General features: G+C 35.6%; 1 protein-coding gene across 1 annotated transcript in view; it reads right to left on the bottom strand.

Moving 5' to 3' along the window:
* The window catches only part of TENM3 (teneurin transmembrane protein 3), a 641,819-nt gene extending 624,863 nt beyond the window's left edge, over positions 1-16,956 (bottom strand). The window contains exon 1 of the mRNA XM_052779556.1: positions 16,856-16,956. The gene's annotated coding sequence lies outside the window, so the exon portion shown is untranslated. The remainder of the gene's footprint in view (positions 1-16,855) is intronic.
* Between the last annotated feature and the right edge of the window lie 5,107 nt (positions 16,957-22,063).

The following is a 22,063-nucleotide window of genomic DNA, read 5'->3' as shown; positions in this document are numbered from 1 at the left end:
AATATTATTCACTTTTTTGACCTCTGATACATTTTAAGCAGATGTCTTCATTGAGCTGTCTACAGTGATGCCTAGATCTTTGTCCTGAGAGGCTCTGTCTAATTCAGAGTCCCTCAGTACATGAAGGATACTGTAATTCGCTCACTGCAGTGTGTGCTGTTTCCCACTTAGGGAGGACGAATTTCATCAGCCACTGTTGAACTTATTTTCTCTGGATGTGTCATGTTCTTTTGGTGTTCCTCACAATTCTCCTTAGTCTTCAATAATGCACATAAACTTTCATCACTGGCAGATATTTCCTCCTCAATGAACTTTTTCCTCCTCTAGGTTTTTAGCAGCACCGGCTGCAGTGCATATTCTGGAGAAAAGCAATTGTTAGCTTTCTTCCAGACTTTCTTTTGTAATTTTCAGTAAGCTTCTGCTAGATAACATGAGCAAACTAAGAGATTTCCTTTGCATATTTATGTAATTACTCCAAAAAGATTTTTCAAATCCTCTGCAAAGTCTGAGAGATCCATGCTGAAACTTCATAGTCAAGGCTACATATTAATACGGATTTCATTATATATTCTACAAAAATGGCATACATTTTAGTTCTAATCTTCTTATCCCTCATTTTTTATCTGTAAATCTCTTTGCATTGGGAATTCTACACTGCTCCAGTGCTTGGAGAATGCCCTAGCATTCTGAACACAGTACTGGAATGCAAAAACAAGTTTTACATATTTTGTGGCTTCTTATGCTGATCAAAAACTAATCAAAGAAAGAACATCTGTAGATAAACCTTTTGTTTTTTATTACATTTCCTTAAATTGCGTTTTCTGAGGTTCGCTTTCTAATGACCACATACGGACCTAGGTTTTGTAATTTTCCTTACTAATAAAGGCACAGGAAGCATTGACTTGACAACACAGAAAAATCATTTGCAAATCTTTGAGAATATTTAGTGAGTAATTTCCACTAACATCAATAGAATTCAGGTATTTAGCTGTAAGATATCCTTTTGAAAAACATAACAAACTATAGCACCCCATTACAGTTGAAGTTAATGCAAATTGCATATGCTCAATATGTTATAAAATCAGACAATGAATTTAACCAGAAGCACGGATGCCTTTCACAATGGTTTCTGATGTTCTCTATGTAAAATTAACTAGTAACAAGAAATCTCTGGCAAACTTTATAAGGCTTCTGAGATTTTTGTTTCATTTTGCTTTTCAGTCTGCAAAATGGCAGCTTGTCTGAAGTTTGGTTTGCTGTGTTAGTTTGGACTTGATGTAGTAACTTCTTTACAGACTGAGATAAGGAATTAAACTGACACTGGAAATGGTCTAAGAGATATTTCTTTTTGTCATTTTGGTGACTGTATTAATTATAGTCACATTCAGTTCAGAAGGTGCTTCCTACATTGTTTTGCAAGCTCTTGATGTGTTACCTGAGGCAACTTCGCAGCAAAATCAGACTGTCTGGTAGTCACAAGTCAAATCCTATATCTGCATTTCTTCTGCTGTTGTTGGTTGTTGATTTGCATGGTAAAGTTCCAGTAAAATCTATGAATGTGAGGCATAGAGTAGCACTCACAGAATACCCATGGTAGCAAATGAAAAAAAGAAAAAAAAATGGGTAAAAATTACTCAGTAAAATTTGTAATGGTGAATACAATGTAGTCTACCTGTATGGGTGCTTCAAGCGACAAGTTTAGGAGAATGATTTTATGGTTACTGGCCTGTTACCACAAGGGGTCTGAATTAATGGCCTCTTTTTTGGTCATCTCACAGTTTCCTTGTTATTGCTCCTGGTTTATGTCTCTAGTGACCCCAGGGCTCGAGGAAACTTAAGGAAGAGAAATACATTTATAATTGAAAACCAGCTTTATATATTCAAATTGAAGTGTAAACAGCATAGTCATATGATCGGCACAGTACTATTCTCACAGATGGAGATTTGTTTCGGCTGCCAAGAGGCAATGTAAGTGCATGAAAGCTTTTCTATTAGATTAGAATACCAAATCTAGATGGTGAAATTGGCTGTATATTCCTGTTTTTAAATTAATGTATTGTCACTTGAAATAGGATTCATTCATTGATCCCATGCTGTCCAGTTCTGCAATGAATTAAACTAGAGAGGGGAAAAGAGAAGCTGAGGAGGGCTGAATACAAATAGCTGTGGCTTTTGCAGCTAGGATGATTGGGCAAGAGTAATGGGGAAGAGACACGGCTCTTTTATAATGAAGGGACCTCAACCTTTCTGCTTTTGAAGAAGGATCCCCTGGACTGTTATTCTGCAAGTGACTACATCTACCCTGAATAAAGAGTTTCACAATCATGAGAAAGATTTCTGTTGAATAGCAGCTTCACCACTGTAGCTTGTTTCAAGCTACTTTAAAGCTATTCCATATATGTGAAACTGCATATTCTCTATAGATTTTAGAAATAGCAAAGGTAATCAGATCACTATAACCCAAGTAAATTTTTACGTTCATATGAATCTGTCATATCTACATAGATTATTATGTGTAAAATCACATTAGGAATCTACTGATAATTAGAATTCACTGTTACACTCCCGATGAAAGCTTAAATTTGTGCAGTTTGTATTGCAGGCCAAACTATTTCTTTTCTGGAGTTTTTGTAATTGATAACAGAAGTTCCCAGCAATCAGGAAGCCTCATCGCTACGTTAAATCAGTAAAGTACCTGTTGCATATGCTTTACTGGCCTTTTTATTAGTATTTATCAATCTCTCTGTATACATTCAAATGACAGTAAACACTGATTTAATTTTGAACATGTGTTTGTTAGATTTTCATCTTAAATATCACAAGCAGTGGTTGCTACATGCTTTGTATTAAGGTTTTGAGAGATAAACCATTGTCCTTGTGTAAACATTTTTTCTGTTGTTTTTAACTATCAATAACTGTTTCAATTATAATACACAGGAAATGCCTAATGAGGAGACTTTGTTGAATCATCTTAATAAAATTCATAGTGAAAGTAAAAAATAAATAAATCAAAAACCAGCTGTGAATAACTGACATGAAAGCTTAACTAATCTCCAGATTTGAAAGGAACTCATTAATGTTTGGATAGCTCTACTGATAGCAAGTAGCTTATTATAGCTAGATAATGGCCATTACCTAGATATTATCTGAAATAGCTAAACCACACTTTATGTCTTTAGGAAGGATACTTAACCTATATGAATGAGCACAATGCTGTTTGTTCAAATAGGAATGTATTTGGCAGCCAGGAGGCAATGCAGGAGGATGAAGTGTTCTCTATTGGATGAGAATACCTAGCAGAGAATATCAAAATGGCTTGCTTTACTGAATGTATATGCTTGTTCTTGATTTCATGTATTATGCTGTGTGATTCACTCATTAATTTCATGCTGTCCAACACCATAGAAAACTGCTAAGCTAGTAAGACTGGAATTAGAAGAGTTTTTCTTTTGAGTTTAGTGTGGATTGAGCCTTTGGGAAGGGAACCTAATTGCAACTCTGACTTCTTGCCCACACAAAACACATACAATGTCTTCTTGCCAGTTAGATGAGTATTTTCATGCTTATATTGCCACACTGTATTTTAATGTACTTTACCATATTTTACCCTCAAAAAAGTATTCACAAAACAGTTCTTTCAAACATACAAGAATATTATTTCTTTTTACCGGACCCCTAGATGAACTAAATATCAATTTATATTATCTATTAATCAGTATACAAAGATATACAAGAAGTTATTTTACTTCATGGATTTTCTTCAAGTGTTTTCTCTGGGTATTAGTATAAAAATTGCAATCTTGGAGGAATGACTGTTACAAGGACAAGAATCTGTGCGCTTTGAAGCTACCCTGCTCCCTACTTCATGGCTTTTATTTGTATTTAAAAAAAATATGAAAATAATTAGTCCCACTGTTTAACAGAGAGAAAACTATATTAAGAATGTATCCAGGTGTTTCTGCAAGGAGGAGATAGGAAGTCTAAGAAATAAAACAGGTACAGGGGACTTCAAAGGGAAAATCAAAGAAGAAAAAAAAGACAATAAGAAAGCAGATATAGATAGTTGAAGAGAAGGCAAATTATTCATCTGAGATATGTGTTAAAAAACTAACTGCAGATTTTAATGTATGAAATTATGGGAAGTTCCAAGAAAGACTATAGATTATGTCTTTTTAATTAGAAATTTATTTTCTACAAGCTGGCAGTGCCAATGCAGACTTGGAATTTGCTCATATTCTCTCCATTATCTTTGATTTGAGAAATGAAAAAGGAAAAAGAAATTTAAAACACCACAAATAAACTGAGGAATTTTAAAAGACCTATATTGATCAGTATACTACATGTAATTCAGGAAAAAATTTCTTTTTGGCCAGATACTGGACACGTGTAGCATTATGCACTGAATAAATATTTAAGTTAAACACTAGACATTGCTCTTCCATTATTGAAAGTAGCACAACACTCTATGACAATAATAGAAATGCCAGAAAATCCTTTGTGATGTTGTTGTGTTTACACAGTTAAGTAAAATAACAGTGCAGTACTCATTTATGTATAGGAACATACATATAGGAACATACACAAATACATTTGAAAAAAGGATTATAAACTAGCATTTTTGTATGCTTGTGTGTGTGCATGTGTGTGCGTGTGTGTGCACATGTACACATATGCACCAGGTGTGTGTAAGGGGAGGAAGAGGCATAAACAAAAGGATAACATCTGGTTTCAAGAAGAAATGCTACATTTGTGTGCAAACTCTGATTTAAAGAAAATGACATCAAATAAATACCTGGGCATATTTACAAGTCTGCATCTAGATAGAAGCTGTCTAGTCAAAATATAAGAACTGATTTACTTACTAACTCTGCTCTGCTAGGTACAATTAGATATTAAACAGTTCTTTCTAACATTTCTTAACTGACTAGCTGCGGGTCAGAATACATTCACAAAATTCATACAGATAGTCATTCCATGCTGCCTTAGCTCTATTGAAGAACTCAGAGTGAATAGAAATGTTCTTAGATTTCACAAATAATTAAAAGTGCTCCCTTTATTTCTCCTTCCTCACTTCATTTCAGTCAGAAGGCAATTCTCTATAGGAATATCAAAATGATTAATACTAAAAAGCATTAATATATTAATTTTGATGTGACCACAGTTGTACAAATCTCAGTGAAATGTAGAGAACTAAAACCTATCATGCTTATGTAATTTATTCTTGTTTAGTCAATGCATTGGACAATGGTGTCACGGCATGCTAAACAAATGCAATACATTTTCACTTATTTTATTCCAGACTGTCTGTTGTCGTGTTCTGAAGAACACTCAAAGACTGAGCTCGAGAGCAGTAGTTAAAAACAGCAACTGGCTGTCAGTGGTGTAGTTTGTCATTGTTCCACAGACAAAAGGCAGACTGTCACAGTAAACAGCATTTATTCATTTCAGATTTGTGGCTTAGGGCTGAGGAAGGGGAGGTGTCATTCGTAGTAATTGTAAAACACATAAATAATAATAGTAGTCTGCAAATCATATATCAAAGAAAACAGTGGGAGTTGGCAGTGATGGAGGCAAGAAAATGGATGCTTCCAGCACAACCTAATTTACAGCTCTTTTAAAAAAATATATTTTTTTCTTTCATAACAGTAGAATGGAATGTTTTGTATTAACTGCTTGTGTGGTGGGTAAGCAAGACAGAACATCTAAATCATGACTTTAATGACTTATTTTAAACAAACCGCTGAGTAGCTTTCTAAACATGATTACTCTGTATTCAACTGCTGTCAATTTTATTAACTAAATTTTACTAATTAAAAAACATTTAGGATTGATATTGATGTCACCTCCTCTAGCCTTTTTGCTTAAAAACTGCAGCTTTTTAAAGAAATTCTACTGCTCTGTGAAAATACTCTGGATTGGTATTTGTGTAGAAGAGGCTTCTTTTACTCTTATACAACACACATCTGTTTTTTCAGAATGGCTCTCAAATGCCTAATCTTACATTTTAGGTAATTATTTCATAGACAAAAATTATAAAGCAGACAGGTTAATCTTGTTGAGATTGGCATTAATATTTTTTTATTTTGAGTGCAATTTTTGAGGCAACCATTATCTTCCTCCTGTCTTGTAAGCCCCTGTTCTGATTTATGAGGCTGAAGTCCTAGCTCAGTGACATGTATTAACTCGATTATGACATCCCCTGGCCAACCCTTCGAGGATCTGCAAAAATCTGGTAAGACGAGTGAGAAGAAAAGACACTGGTAGCTGAAAAGGTGTTCCGAAAGGAGCTACTACTGCTTGGTGAAAGTCCTGCTTCATCTCATAACCACTCCCAATGTTGTCCAGAACACTGATAATATTTATTAGAGAGCAACCTCTTCTGACATACCCAGAAAACACAGATGGATCTGAGTTTTTCTCTGGTGAACCACACAATGTTCACCAGATGGAAACAATGCTCCCTATATAGTTTCGCAGGCATTTTTGCCTATAAATCCTTCCCTCCCAGCATGTTGCAATTCCTATCAGAAACAAGGGCACTAAAGGGCTGAGGAAAGGACAGGTATGTCCGAGAAACTGAACTTGTGTTTCAGCATGGATCTCTTCTGTGAAAAATCTTGCATAATTTGCCGGAGAGAGAATAGAGTGAAAAAGATGCCCTGTATTGAAAGAGTGGAGTGTCATATCAGTATTTCAACCAGTAAATGTTACCACAGCTGTTACTGCTTTGGGTATAATGGAGAAGCAGAGCTCAGGAGTTGCCAGAAGGCGATGTGCCCAGCAGTGCAAGGGAAGCACACCGAAGAATGGATGCACATGACCAGATCTAAGATAAGCTTTGGTGATTCTCGCCTTAATAAGACAGGATTTTTCTTAACAGATTTTAAAATTGAAAAAGAGGCGCCTGTTTGGGCAGTCATGATGTGAATATATGTGAAAACGGGACAACACATGTAAAACTTTACATGTTTAATATCTATAGCTAGCAGAAATAAAAAATAAAGTGTGCTGAAACATAGACGTTTAATTGCTAACTATCTTTTTAGGAAAGACTAGTAAAATTAGAAAAATACATCTTCCAAGATTAAAATATCCTCTGAACAGAAATGGTAAAATTTGGGATTAATTTTAAATAAAGAAGTACAAAAGGGGGGGTTTAGTCCTTCTGGAAGGGACATTTTCTGTGCAAGCTCAACTACACTGCTGTAACCTTCAGTTCCTTAACCACCCATAGTTAAGTGAGACAATTTCATCCAACCTTATTGCTAATAGCAAAACCAGCAACTAGAAAATTTCAAGCCAGAATTTATTCAGAATTACCTAGTTTTTGTGAGAGCAGTAAGAAATCTAAGCATAACACTTTAGTTAGAAAAGATGTCTTTAGTTAGAAAAGATGTATATTGAAATAATGAAAATATTCTTATCTATATTGATTCGCTATTGACTTTGTAGAGGTTCTCTTGAACTTTTTCCAAACCCCTTCTACCCGTCTTTATAGATTTAAATACATAACATACAGCAATACTCACAGTACTGCTCTTCTTCTGGATTTGGAACACTGTCTAAATTCAGCTTAAAACAAGAAAACAAAATATTCATAGTATGCCACTCCCTTATGCACACTACTAAGATGCTTAGTTTCCTTTTTCTTTAAACCTGTCTCTACTGTTATGTTACAAAAGCCTGGAATGCTACACTGGAAAAGACTGAATTCGGGGGTGCATTTTCTTGGTTAGCTTTTGCCTTTTAAGGAATCCATTAAAAATTCAATGTTCACTGTTCTGTTTTCTTCATACAGTCAGTCTGTTGTATTCAGGAATGAAAGTTTGAATGATATATCTGAATAGATGCGATTTTATCCTGGGCTCAGTCAGGTACATGGTTTTTGTAGCATCCGGTACATAGTTATTCAGAGTGACAAACACATGCAGTCATTAAAGAGCAACGATAACCATCATTCTAATTACATTAGTATGCCAGCTCTCTCAAAGAAGGCAGATTTCCCTTAACAGGAACAGCTAAGCACAAACGTAAATGGATCAACAGTGTCACTCATAAACTATGATCATGGCCAGCGTCAGACAGTGGACAATCACTCACGTAACAACACAATCACTCTGCAGTTAATGCATGTCACTACTTATTTGCAACAAAATTTTTGAAACCAGAATTTGCATGGTCTATTTAAAACTTCCCTGTGCTGAATACCTAGCATTTAGCTTTCTAGCCGGAGATGTGACAGTAGCACTGCTTGCAGCAAACTGCCACTGTCGTTTGTTCTGCTTCAGTGCTGTTGGACTGTCACAGCCTGTCATGTGGGAAGAAAGCACCACAGCTAACCCCCTGTGACAAGGTTTAATCACCCTTATTACTCCTATTGGCTGCTCAAGCCACCTTGGGGTGTACAGCACACAGTTATAGATCTAAAAAATCCTTGCTTTATAAAAGAAAAGGCTAAAATCTGTTTTGAGCTGATCAATCATCTAATACACAGTTGAAAGGAACTAGAAAGATTAGATAAATAACACTAATGCAATGCCTGAGATAATTTTTTAATTGTCATATCTTTTGTATCATTAGGAATATTAAATTATTTATTTTTCTTCAAGATTACTTCTTTATGGATTCCAAGTATCAATGGGTATTCAAATTCTGAATTTCTTGTTATTTCTTTCTAGCAATCATTGTTATAATGTGGACCTATATGCAAAAGAGTCACATTTGGCATCCATTTGTTTATGCCAAAATAAAGTGACAAAGGTAATTATTGCATCACATGGTATACTTGTCCAAATGCTGGGTCAAAGGGTGAGGGGAGGAATGCTTAGAATAAGCCTTGTACAAAGGAAAGGTTAAACTTAGGCCTTCCTCCTACAAATCAGCACCAATTAATTAAAACTTCATATATGCCTGAGCTATATAATGAAACTCTGTATGAACTTTGCTGTTCCATATGGAAAACTGTATTTTCAGGCTAGTTTTAAGAATGCGCTTTTGAGACAGCAGTCCATATTCTACTTAAAGTCTGAAGGGCACATGGGTCAACTCTTCCAGTCCTTTTGCTTATAGCTACTCACACATCCTTCTCCAGAAGCCCAGATAACATAGACAAATCACACTTTGCACATTAACAAATCTGTTTGCTTGAGCTGGTCTTACTAAATCCAAGGTCTATTCACTGGGACAAAAAAATTGATTTCAATATGAAAACATATTAACCCACTGTGAGTTTAGCTTTAACACGGTAATTTAGTATTATTAAGTTTTCATCACTCCAACAGGCTGGTCTTAGGCCTGATAAAAGAGGTTAGCGTGAAACTTTACAATGAGAGATTTTCTCATGCTTGTGAAAATCATTAACACCAGTGTTATTTCAATTGATCTGTATTTGTAAATATCACATCTGTTTTGCACAGACAAGGTAGGAAACAAGTATATCCTGACAGAGCAGATAGCTTGGTGGATCAATAATGTAGCACAAGGATTTATACCCTTCTATGCCTGTTCCAGCCCAGTTCTGAAAATGTCTAAGGAAATGCCCATACCGTAGAACCAGCACTCGATATGACACTAACTGGCCTCTCATATAGGGCTCAGAACTTAATAAGTAATCATGCCGCTTCCGTCATATACCTGAAAAGGTTCCTAAAAATTACGGATAAAATTTTTTAAAAGATGAATATAAAGAAAAAACAACAGCTGAATTGTCAGTACTCCTTTGTATTGTGATTAAAATGAACTATTTCATTTTCTTTTCTAAGAAGTGATTTCATGTGACATAAAATATAATCTTGGGCAAGAGCATTTTAAAACTTGCAAAAAGCATGCAAATGTGTGAATGGGTGGAAAGTGCATTACATAAGGGTTTTAGTTTTTCATGAAAACTTTATATAACAGGAAGGTAGATTATATTTACATTTTCAGATATAAACACACTTATCTGTGTTTCTTCTGGCCAGCTTAGAAAAGAAAATAAAAAGGTCAAGTTGCCAGTGAAGAAGCTTCAGTGCTCCCTCTAGATTCTCTTCCTGAATGACCAAATGTAAAAGACCCTTTTCTGTGTAAAAAGAGTTTATAGCGCTTAGAGCAGCTTGTACCACTCGCCCATGTCCAATTCTAACTTATGTTCTTACTCCCCCAGTGAAGAGAAGCTATGCTGTCTGATACTGTCAATTAGATTAACATTACCAGAAGTGTTACAGATTTTCTGTTATTAAAGACAAAAAGTAATTTATGCTTTCTTATATCCATCAAAGACCTGTGAAGTATAATCTAGAAATAACCAATTATAGTACCTAAGCAGCTGTATACAGATACACGTGGGTTGCTGCAGCTAACCCATCACCAGAACACAGTGCGTGCCAGTACTTATCTATGGCAGGTTGGAAGGCCAGTTCATCAGCTACAGGTATACACTACACATGTTCTCCTTCATACCTTCTATCCACATAATTTGACTTGATGTTCTCTTCCCCCAATTCACTTATCAATTATGGATGGCAATAAAGCACAGATCAATATAACACTGTACTGTCACCCTGAAAGTAAATTAATGAAATTTGAATACTGGACCACCTATCTGAGAAATCTGGTTTCCTGAGTTGTCCAGTCACATAGAATAGTTTCACCAATTTTCACCAAATTGAAAGGGATGAATATTTTTGGTCCTTTTTCTGCCAGAAGGTGTGGTATTGACAATGAAATAAATAATAATCCTAAACTTTTAGATTCAGTTTTTCTTTTTTAAATAACCCTACACAATATTCTAGGCAAGGATATTGATATGAATCTTTGGATATGAATCATAATAGCAGATTTTCACATCAGGTATTTGATTCCATCTCTGAACTCTGAAGCTTCTGCGGTGTGAGTGGCAGCAGGAAATGGCTTTCAAACTCTTCTAACAGATGGAATAAAATCTGCCAGGTTATTAAATTACCACACAACTATTTTTAGTTTCCATTTCTAAATCCTTTTTCTTCTTTTGTCATATAATATGTCGTTGCTAATCAAATCTCAAAAGCATTACTATGTTGAAAAACAGAAGCTTCAACTGGCAGTTTATTATCCTTTGCCCTGAACATTTTTTGTTGCTGTTTTATTTTCCTGCTGAAGTTATTATAAAATTATACAACAATTAATACAAATTGTTGTATTACAAAAGTAGAGAAAGTGAGTCAATACATCAGTTTATAGGAGTTACAGGCAGTAAAAATGTTTTAGTGACGAATAATCACTGTGAACCCTTAACTAGACTGCAGTCTCAGATTAAAGACAACTGTTTGCTGAAAGCTAACAAGTAGAAATGCCCTCCTAATCACTATGAAACCAAAAGCAAATTCCTCAACTGGCTGTGGTAAACCATATTGGAAGTGCAATATATTTTATTTTTGATGCATTGTGCTTACGAAGAAGAGGAAGCTACTCAACTGTTGTGAAATTTAAACCAATTGTTTTCTCCTGTGAACTCTGTCATAGTGACAGATTTTCTTAGTGTACAAAAAATCCTTTGAAGGCAAATTTGCTTGTAATCCAAATGTTACAGAAAAAAATTGTCTTTTTGTTCATGTGCCAACCTAAACACTAACTCTCTTCTTACATGAAGTCTATTATTACTACTACAGCTACACTACAGTACAGAAGTGATGATATAAAAAAATATGAAGTATTATACATTGTTTGCTAGCATTACCATAGTAAATATTGTAACACTGAAAGGAAGTATGTTATGTGTAATGTGATTAAGTCAACTGACAAATTATGGTTTTACTTAAGGACAATAAACTTCAATCAACTAAGGATTCAAACGGCAACTTGCAAATTGATCCCATACCTGATTTTCAGTAGTGCATCAACAATAGTCAGCTTCAGATTGAACACGAAAATGCAACTGAAAAAACCCATGGAACACAGAGATTTAGACTGGAGAGATACTGTACAGCAGACCTGTGACTTCTTGAAGCTGTATTGATTTACATCACTGCCACAAAAGCAATGTAAAATAATGAGAAAACCCTCACATTTTAGTCCAGTTCTCTTGAATCTCACAACTGAGAAGAAATAGGATTTTTTTTTTTTTTTGAGACCACTAACCTGGCTGATGTTGTTCAGCTACAAACAAATAAATGTATCAGTGGATGAGGCTTCCAATTTCTCTCAAGGAAACTGCACCCACATCTCAATTAAGGCATGGAACCCGCTGAACCTTTTCCAGACATGCAAACTGTGAAATAACTGTGCAAAATGGACGATAAGGTATGATTTCTTAGTAGTGGTAAACATCATGCATTTTAAGACTTACCTACATGGGTTTTGCTATCTATATCATATAACCAATGAAAATGCAGAAGAATATCAGAACTCATAACCTTTTTCAACATTTCCAACTATTTACAGTATCTTTGATTTTATGCTTTGTAGCAGAGAAATATAATAGGACCTCTCACAACCCTGTGTTTTTGTCTTCTTCCTATTGACTTCTTTGATGATCAGGGAAAAAAATAACAAAAAATACAATTTTTAAAAAAACAATTAGTGTGAGAGATGAATTTGAAGGGCTTTATAAATGAGGTGTCTTCTGAAAAGGTGTCAATAAGGAAGAATGGGAAGAAGAAAAATTGTGCTTTCAAAAGGTAAAAGTAACAACAAAGCCTCCACTAAATGCAAGGCTCCTAGATAAGAGGAGTTTCACAAAGCTCTTCCTTCAAGAGTTGTACACTAGTTCTGTCCAATGAAAAGAAAGAATTTAGGGAACACTTGTTCCTCAGAGCTGTATGTCTTCTGTTTATTTTAGGAAAAAATGGTATCAAAATAGCATTCTTCAGATCTCCCAGAAACAATTGTCATAGAGTTTAATTGCCATCTAAATCTAAATACAATATTAGATAGAAAACCTCTCTTTTCTGTGGTAGCCTTGGCAATGAAATAGTTTATTGGGGGAGTAATTAGGTTTAGAAAAACTATAATTTGTATTTCTTTCATTTAAAATGTAATATTTTACAGTTATTGCAATATGATATTGCATTGTTTAAATTACAGCATAATAATTCATTCCTGCAGCATTCAGTGGCACTAGGCCTTTGGCCTCTTGCCTAACAATACACTAGACAAGAATTATTACATTGTAATTCACACCCTGTCATGCCTTATTGCTTAATTAAAGCATAACCCTTCATGACATGACAAGCAATTTGACTGTTACCATAATAGATTATTATCCCACCTAACATATTTTAGTTTTACAACGTATTCTTTTTTGTACATGCACTTAAAGTTATCAGAACAAATACACATATGTTTCTTTATCTGTAAAGTGTGAAGAATAGGTTTAGGAAGAGTAGCTAAGAACACAAGGTTGTATTTTTTGTTAGAGCTCTTCCTTAAGTAAACTTGGGCTTTTTTGCTTCAAAAATTAGCAAAAATACTAAGATTCAAATATTGGATTAGCTGGCAGCCTGTATCTTGTTGTACTGCTTAGCTACCTAAATGGTAAAGTTATACTATTTTGCTGAATTCTAATGTGGAACTAAACGAACAATGAGGCTGAGATTATAGTGTCTTTAAAATTTGAGACAAAGAAGTTGCCAGTTTGATTTTGTTGCAATGTAGCAGTTAGCTATTCTGTGTTCAGCATTAAGTAATTCTTAAAACATTTTTCAGGAATAACTCCTTGAATCACTTTCTTATTAAGATCTCTCGCTCTCTGATGTTTCTCACACTGAAACCTGATAATATAGAAAAGGTAATCAGCTGTTATTAAAACACATCTGATTATTACTAAAAATTGACTGCATGAAATTCTACTTTTGTAAAAGTCAATGGCAAAACTCACTGACTTAAGTGAAACACTCGTCCATGAGGTGAAATGGAAAAATGTGTCAACAGCTATGAAAACACACTTTAATATTTCAGCTTACATTATAATTATTTTAATTAATATTAGGTACTTTATTAATGCCTTTATATGGCCTGAAAGTATGCAATACAATGCTGCCATTTGACTATTAATAATCCTTTACTTTTGGTAACTACCAATCCAAAATTAAAATATGCAAACATGGAACTCTGAAGTTTTGTGTGAACAAAAGCCTGGATTTCTTGAGAAGACATACAGGCAATGCATACAAAACGGATACAAAACAATTTTAACACAGAAATTATATATACACCATACGTAATAGATGTGCTACCAGTTTCATATAATATCAAGGTGCAATTTAATGAGGTTCCACTGAACTCTGTATGTCTGCAAGGTGACTGAGCTGTCCCTGGAACTCTCTCTCTGCTATAACTATAAAATGTCTATGATGTGACTGTGATATAACTGAAACAGCTGCAGTATTTGATCATATGCTGGCAGTTTATGTACAGATGCAGAATGTGTAATAAGGGCACACTTTATTAACTTGACTGATGTTCTGTTATTTTACTGGTTCCAAAAGCCAAAGGAGACTAGGCTCCACCATGTTACCCTGAGAATAATTTATTGTTGCAGCTATTCAAAATGAAATACCTATCATTAATTTCTAATTGATTATCATAAGACGAGGCTCAGTTGATCTGACATTTGCTTTAAAGCTGGTGCTACAGGTAGAACTTTTATTTTGAATTAGCACAAAATACATTTTAACTACAGTGTAAAACAGCTGCCAACACTCTGAATGTATGCATATGTTTCCTCTTATTAGATATTCCACATATATACAGTCTAGTGAAACTTAGAGTGAGCTTTTACCATTTCAGAAGTATAAAAATACACAAATTCTGAAGGCATGATAATAAAGCTAGACCTTGACAGACTAGTGGCTGTATTATGTTGTACAGAAGCATCTTTGTTCTCCTTAACAAGTTAAAACATTTTGGTTCTACCAAACTGTTCGGGTTTTAAACAATTCAGCTTTCTCAAAGTAGCCAAATTAGAGTGCATACTCTTTCCATCTGCCCAGCAATAAAGAGAAAAATTTACTTAATACCTAGATGTTATGTCTCCATACATGCCATACAGAAATCACAGTAACATTACAAATTATAGGTAGATATAAAAGTTTGCAATGGGTTACTTTGGATGAAGAGTTGTATCACAAAGATGATGAAATTACATCCTCATAAAAGATCTAATAGTTTTGCACTAATGGTAAAAGTATGGAGTTATTCTAAATATGAAGGGCATTTAGAATAGCCACTTTTCTTATACTTTATTTCCCATTTTTTTCCCTAGCCTCTACTTATATCTCTGTACTCTTAACTCTAAATTTAAGTTTTGTTTCATTTTGTCCTCATATTTTTATTGGAAGAAATACAAAGGCCTGGACTCTAAGTTACTCTGCTCCCATACTCCCAGTTTGCTTCCTTCTGTAGTCTTGCACAGGAAATACACATTTTTATAACCTTGTTGGACACAAAGGAGATGTTGCAAAGTCAGTGTATTGCTTTGATGGAACCTCTCTCTGTCCAGCACCTGCCTTACACAATCCTGGTTTTAGTTTTCCTTTTAATCCCTTCCTCTATAGTCTTTGTGTTGCAGTTGAGCAGTAAAACATGTCTGAAGTTAAACAGTCCCCAGTCCACCCATATATATATGTTTACATTTTCTTTCCCATAGATCTGTTTACTTTTCATCTAGATACAAACAACTAGATCTGTTTCTATTCCAGATTTAAGGATATGTTAATAAGCATTTATACTTTAATCTTCTCCAGTATGGATATTCCCCAAGGAAGTGTAATTCCTCTACCCCTCAAACTTAACACTGCCAATTAAACCATTGGCTCATTTTTAGAATCCTAAAACATCACCTCTGAAATATGTTCAAATTCCTCCCCCCCGCCAATGCTTCCCATTTCTAGAAAAGAGTACAGATACCAGGTAAATGTAAAATATAAACACTGAATTTGGACAGATTTCTTTCATGAAAGTCTGATGCCTATTTCAAGAGCTCCATTTTCACTGAAATTTGTTACAAGTCACCAGAAATGAAAGCTATAAATAAGGAATAAGTAAGTTCATTTTAAAGTGTTCTAAGTTACCCAGACAGTCAAACAAAACCACAGTCACACAAAAGCTGATTTCCGAGACCAAATAAGTTGTTATTATTGTAACCTGGATTGCTGTTTAAAACATAGATAAATCTTCACGTAGGCATATGTTTGGCCTCATTTCCAGTTTTTTTCCTTGGCTGCTTCTAGTATTTCCTATATACCATTTGCAGTGTAATTCCTCTGCCAAATATCTCTCTGATACATTCCAGTGCTTTTTGTTCCTCTCCACCCACCATGTTCTTATCAGTATTTTTTTGTTTCAATGGACTTCAGCTCAGATGAGAATACTGGACTTCATTCAATGACTTTAGTGACTTCATCTTAACTGACTCCAGAATAATATAGAGTTAAATTAAATGCAAATTAAAGTTTATTATTGAAGTACTACATTGACTCCTATAAATAAATGATTGCTTAACAAATAGTATAAAATCTCTGCTTCTGACTGTGGGTCAAAATTAAGAGGACATTTTCAGATAAAACACCACTTACACAGTGAAATATCTCATCTTAATACCAAACAACTTCTGTTCAGAAAGTATATATTGCTATGCAACACCATTTGTGATCCAAAGCATTGCCCACTGACTTGTAAGGTATTCTTGTTTTTGAATAGTGAACACCGTGTCATTATTCAACTCTACATCTCTGAATTAAAAATGCTAATCTTCATAGCAAAGCAAATGTTACATCTAAAACCTGAAGAGAAAAGTTGTCATCCATGCTAAAAAATGTTCACCAGTTCTGCAAGATTTCCTCCCTCAGGAAAATACAGATGACAGCAAAATAACTTTTCTTATGCAGGTCTGTTCTCCTACCTTTTCTGATGAGTTGACTGCAGAAAAATGTATAAATGGAGAGCTCAATTAGTGTAATTTATGTATCCTTGGATGTCAATCATTACTGTTGAGAGGTGGGACTTTCAGGATCTCTGTGCATTAATTAAGAGCTCATCTCAGAAGAGTAGTCATTACACCTAAGGACCAAAAATAAGTTTTAATTAGTCTAGAAGACAGTATGTCATCTACTTATAAAACTAGCTCTTTAGTTAAAAAATGAACAGCTATGGGTCATTATTAGTAACAATGGAAAGGGCACAAATCTCTTGCTTGTACTTAACTTCAGAATACAAAAGTATTTTCATGTATATAAGTCTGCCTGGAAAAACTCCACAAGTTCTGTAATACTGTGTGGACACCACTCAAATTTTAGCCAGCCAACATGATAATTAGACCTTCATCAAATTATTGATGCTGGGCTGATGTTGAGGGAAGGCTATTACACAGCTGAAGTTAGATTGTATTTCTCTCTCATAGCCAGTTTTTTTGCTCAGGCTATCTTATGACTGCGTATGCAACAGGCAAAACAATGCAAGCTCAGCAAAAGGGGGTGAATGGGCTCGTACAATGCATCAGTTTCATTCACTGAGTGACACAATATGTAGGCAGTTATTGTCTGGCCTTAGACATGTCAAGGCTCAGGAGAGGTTAAAAACTAGCTGGGCTAACTGGTGTCAGCTGCCTGAGCGAGCTTTGCTTGTGGCATGACTTATCTGAGGACAATCAAATATTCTGCCTAGGACTCACTAGGAAAATAATGTATAAATAATTGATTATATCATTTATAAATTAAAGGAAGGAAAACAAATTTTAAAAGCTGGTCTGGAAAATAAACATGTCAGCTAATAACTCAGGCGTGAAAAGGGGTAAAATTTGGAGAAGAAGTAAGTTTACATTCTAGAGAACAAGAAACAACTTGTTTGTCAATGGCTGAAATAAGAAATATAACGAACTAATAAAAACCCCAAAACAACAAGAGACTGCTCTAGGAAGGATTAGACAAGGGAAAAAAAAAAAAAAGTCAAGCTCTGATATGGAAATAGAGAAGGAAAAATACTCATAAAAATGGGATTTCAGTGTTACAAATATTGTAGTTTATTGAAGGACTGAAGCTAACATACACATTACATGATATAATTAGTAATAATTATAAAGGTTATTGCACAGAAAAAGAGCAGAATGGGAAGGCCTGTCAAAATGAGGAAAAGATTTACTATGTATCCTAGAACAGCAGAAAAAGTGTTATGACCTTCTTCATTGCTATTATATTTCATGGGCTTTTATTAAGGTATTTGTAAATACCTTCAAGAGATAGATATTTTTCTCAAACACTCGTTTGAGAAAACACATACTATAAATTTCCTACCTAATCAATATACTGAGGGGTAATGAAATCCAGAAGCAAATACAACAACAAAAAGCTGTAGCTACTGCTGGTAGATTGTTTAAATTGTTTTCTTCTAAATAACAATGTGTGATGAAACTAATAATATAGTGAGGGAGCAATCAGTCTTTTAAAAACATTCAGAAAAATGTGGACAATAATTTATGTTCATGTCATTTAGAAAATTTATGTTAATGTCATTAATGAATATTTCTAATAATTCTTGCCCAAAGGATTTCTCACAAATTTTTCCAGCCAGGAATTGTTTGCTATACAATAGACATAGAAGAACTCTCCAGAATTTACTGACTAGGAGTATTACTGTTTTTACTAGAAGATTTCAGTGACTAGATTCAGACCATCAAATAGGATGGCAGTACACACCAATATGCTCTTGAGAATGTTAGTACTGAAACTTGCTTTTTAAAAATTCAACTTTTATTCTGTGAATTGTTACTGAGGTGTTACAGTGCAAAATGGAGTATATCCTACTGCTATGGATATATGCATATTACTAGATCTGATATCTACCTCTCTGTAGACCTAAGTTATTTTTCATTTGACGATAGATTTCAGAAAAGGACATATTTAATATTGGCTGGTACCATGGGTAGGTATTTTTAAATGGAAAGGAAAATGAATTTATCCAGGGTTTGTCACTTGTATTCTCTGCATGGAAGCAAAGTACTGAGTCTTGTTATCTGCAGTCTCCTGTTAGTCATATTTAGCACATTTCTTGTCAGCTGCTTTTCTTGATTAAGAGGATGGCAGAGATAATAGACCACTAAACTCCAGAACAGAGAATCTTTGTTCCTCTGTATTGGGTTTGCCTGGCAAGGTTTTGGTAGCAGGGGGGCTACAGGGGTGGCTTCTGTGAGAAGCTGCTCGAAGCTTCTCCCATGTCTGACAGAGCCAATGCCAGCTGGCTCCAAGATGGACCCGCTGCTGGCCAAGGCCGAGCCCATCAGCGACAGTGATAGTGCCTCTGGGATCACATATTTAAGAAGAGGAAAAAACACCTGTGCAACACCAGCAGCAGTCAGAAGAGAGCAGCGAGAATATGTGAAACAACCCTGCAGACACCAAGGTCAGTGAGGAGATGCTCCAGGCGCCCGAGCAGATTCCCCTGCATCCCCTGGTGAAGACCGTGGTGAGGCAGGCTGTCCCCCTGCAGCCCACGGAGGTCCACGGTAGAGCAGATAACCACCTGCAGCCCGCAGAGGAACCCACGCCGGAGAAGGTGGGTGCCCGAAGGAGGCTGTGACCCCATGGGAAGCCCACGCTGGAGCAGGTTTTCTGGCAGGACTTGTGACCCTGCATGGGACCCACGCTGGAGCAGTCTGTGCCTGAAGGACTGCACCCCGTGGAAGGGACCCACGCTGGAGCAGGGGAAGAGCATGAGTAGTCCTCCCCCTGAGGAGGAAGGAGTGGCAGAGACAACGTGTGATGAACTGACCGTAACTCCCATTCCCCCTCCCCCTGCGCCACTGGAGGGGAGGAGGTAGAGAATTCAGGAGTAAAGTTGAGCCCAGGAAGAAGGAGGAAGGTATTTTAAGGTTTGGTTTTATTTCTCATTATCCTACTCTGATTGGATTGATAATAAATTAAATTAATTTTCCCAAGTTGAGTCTGTTTTGCCCATGACAGTAATTAGTGAATGATCTCTCCCTGTCCTTATCTCGACCCATGAGACTTTCGTTATATTTTCTCTCCCCTGTCCACCTGAGGGGGGGAGTGATAGAGCAGCTTTGGTGGCACCTGGCATCCAGCCAGGGTCAACCCATCACATCCTCTAAAAAATTATATGACTTTTATAACGGTTTAATTTGCCATTATTCACAGGGGACAATGTCAAGAACTGAAACAGAGGACTGCTAGCAAAGTATGGATTGCATGTTAGCAGCATGGTGCCTTCTCAGTCCTTTTCTTCACGTTTTCTAGTTTGCCTCTTCTGAACTCGCACACCAGTACACTGCTTTGGAAGCCAGCCATAAAAGAGGCTAAATCAGACAATAAAATCTGGATGATCTACTGAACTGTGACTGAGATTTGTGACCTGCCTTAAACTGAATCAGATTGAACAACAAGACTTCTTACAAGCTGCTCTCACCAAGAGCCTGGCAGAATGTCAACACAGTTGTACTAAATATTTGACACAAGACTTGCTGAGAACCACATGGTATCATGTACTATCATTAAAATAACTTTTAAAGCTAGATGAATTAACATTAAAAGGATAATAAAAAATAGCAATTCCAAAAAGTTTCTTAACAATGAAGAGCATGATATAGCAATTAAATTATATGGCACAATCAGAATGAGAAACAAGACTAAAATTACTTCAAGCACTCTCCTGGCCAACTTTGAACCCTTTATTGAAGGCTGAAAGTTTGAGTCTTGTCCAAAATATCCTCTGTTGTCAACAAAGAAAAGAAAAGGCATCTCCAGAGATTAAACCAGACTTAAAAGAGCTTCTGTCTTTCCACTCATTGTAGTGGGAGTGTTGAGCACCAAGGCTCTTAACTTGGGCATGTTGGTGAGCACTCATATTTACTTGCAGTTAATCTATATCCTACAGTCTGATGTTCAGAGGTGCCTAGTAATTAAACTTCAGTGTAACATTAACATCTAAATTTGCAGATAAATGTTTAAGAGATATGGCCAGGGATTTCCCAACTTTTATAACACTAGCCAAATGCTGATGGACAGTATAGTGCAGAGCTCCTGATTCCTATTGCTACTGATCAGTGCCTTTCCTGTTCCCAAATGCAAAATTCATAGCACAAAACCCCTCAAATATTTTCCTATTTATACTTAAGTATATTTATAGTCTTTCATATGGTTAACACTTTACACTTTTTAGAGAAAAAAATGAATTAATCTATTTGGGTTCATTTTATCCTGCTTACCTTATTTTTTTTGCTTTCCTCAAAAAAAGACCGGAACAATGATAAAATTTTGATCCGTTTCCCACCATCCATGTGTTATGTCCTCTGGTTAAAACTAAACTAACAGTTCAAGAAAATTGCTGAGAATTTCCTATAAGACGTAAACTTTGGTGTATGGTCAGAGCTGAGGAGCCTACGGCATACATACTTGCCATTCAATCTAGAAACAGACTATGGATTTGGAATTTGAGGACCACAGTCCATTCTTTGTAAACTGATGAAACCAAACTGATTACTCTTGAAAAACACTGCAAGAATCAAAAATGAAAACTGAATATCAATATGCTCACGCAATGGGTGGAGATAAGCCAATAAACATAATATCTAGCTTTTAACCCCTATTAACATTTGTAATCTTCAGCAGTTTCTGCTGCGATGGTAGTGATGTCAGATAAATATTTATGTAAGAACTATACAGGAGTGTATAATAAGACACTGGAAAATATAAAAGTATAAAGAAAAATGAATGTAAATGTAAATTTAAATGAAATTTAGTAACAGCAAAACAAAACAGACAGCAATTTCTCCATGGCCAGCATTGGAAATGGTCTCCAGACCAGGTCTCCAGATGGTCTATGGATCAAGCCCTCTTCCTGAAATCCATCCATTTATCATACAGCATTGGAGTCACTTTGAAAACGATTCCATTGTAGTCAGCAACACCCAGATTGCAAATGGAAGTTATTAATCAGACAGCAGTACCACAATGTTTTCTACTGTCAAGACAACAACTACTGCTGACTCTAATGAATAAGAGAAGAGTGTGTTTTAAATTAGGATGCACCTGTATGTGATAACTTGGGTTTCAGCATTTTGCTGCCTCATTTTGCTACCCAATTAGCCTTTCTGTTTGTC

The sequence above is a fragment of the Harpia harpyja genome, chromosome 2 (assembly GCF_026419915.1).
Source record: "Harpia harpyja isolate bHarHar1 chromosome 2, bHarHar1 primary haplotype, whole genome shotgun sequence".
Lineage (NCBI taxonomy): Eukaryota > Metazoa > Chordata > Aves > Accipitriformes > Accipitridae > Harpia > Harpia harpyja.
The sequence above is the reverse complement of the archived record's forward strand: the minus strand, read 5'-3'. Positions and strand labels throughout refer to the sequence as shown.